A 1317-nucleotide genomic window follows, 5' to 3' on the forward strand; every position below is an offset into this window, starting at 1 on the left:
CATGTGTAACTGTGTGTGTGTGTATGTGTGTGTGTGTGTGAGAGAGAGAGAGAATGTGTTTGTGTGTGTGTGTGAAAGTACATGAATGTGACTCTATGTGGAGACCCAAAGTTATAGTCAAGTATCTTTCTTTGTTTATTCTCCATCTTTATCCCTGCATTTCTTGTAAAAGGACAAACTTTGAGTCAAAAGTTATATGGTGTCCTTATCACATCCACTTGGGGTTGCCTGGGTACAGAAGGTGAAGGGCAACATTCTTAAATCATTTTGCCAATGACTAGAAACATAAAACATAGTAGCAAAAGCCAGATATACCCTGCATAAGCTTATGACCTGGTAACAAAAACACATTAATAAACCAATAATGTTCTTGAAAAGAGAAAAATAAAATTGTTTCCTAGACATAATGAAGGCTTTCCAGGGGACTAATTACCTCTATCTTTTCATGAAGTTAGTGAGGAAGGATTTAAAATTCAGAAGGATGGATTGGAAGGATAAATAAGAATCCTCTCTGAGAGAAAGGACTGGAAGAGCTTGAAGGGGCTCGAGACCCCATATGAACAACAATGCCAACCAACCAGAACTTCTAGGGACTAAGCCACTACCCAAAGACTATATACATGGATTGACCCTGGGCTCCAACCGCATAGGTAGCAATGAATAGCCTAGTAAGAGCACCAGTGGAAGGGGAAGCCCTTGGTCCTGCCAAGGCTGGACCCCCAGTGAACGTGATTGTTGTGGGGAGGGCAGTAATGAGGGAGGATGGGGAGGGGAACACCCATATAGAAGGGGAGTGGGAGGGGCTAGGGGGATGTTGGCCTGGAAACCGGGAAAGGGAATAACATTCAAAATGTAAATAAGAAATACTCAAGTTAATAAAGAAAAAAAAGGAAAAAAAAAAAATCCTCTCTGAGGCAGAGGATATTGTAGGCAGAGGGAAGTGAATGAAAGGTGGAGCTCACTTGGATAAACTTCCAGTATTGCAAAATGAAAACAGCCCTGGGCAAAAGGACAGACTAGAGGAAGTCAAAGGCAATAACTTCACTGGAGTTTCTGATAAGAAGCAACAACCTTTGGATCCAAAGATAACACAGATCATATTTTTTTCCTTGATATTTATACCAAATGAATCCAAATATCACAGTGGGCACATCCATGATTCTCTGCAAGCTGCTGAGGTGGAGAAGGCACTGAACTCTTGGAACTGTAGGTTTGCCCCGGTAGTGTTTCTACTGAATGTAAAACCAGCCCCACCCCCTTTTCCAGTATTTAAGCACTGAAGGCTCCCTGCCTTGAATCACAGCTGGGCAGGGAGGG

Source organism: Rattus rattus, chromosome 16 (assembly GCF_011064425.1).
Source record: "Rattus rattus isolate New Zealand chromosome 16, Rrattus_CSIRO_v1, whole genome shotgun sequence".
In the NCBI taxonomy this organism is placed as follows: Eukaryota; Metazoa; Chordata; class Mammalia; order Rodentia; family Muridae; genus Rattus; species Rattus rattus.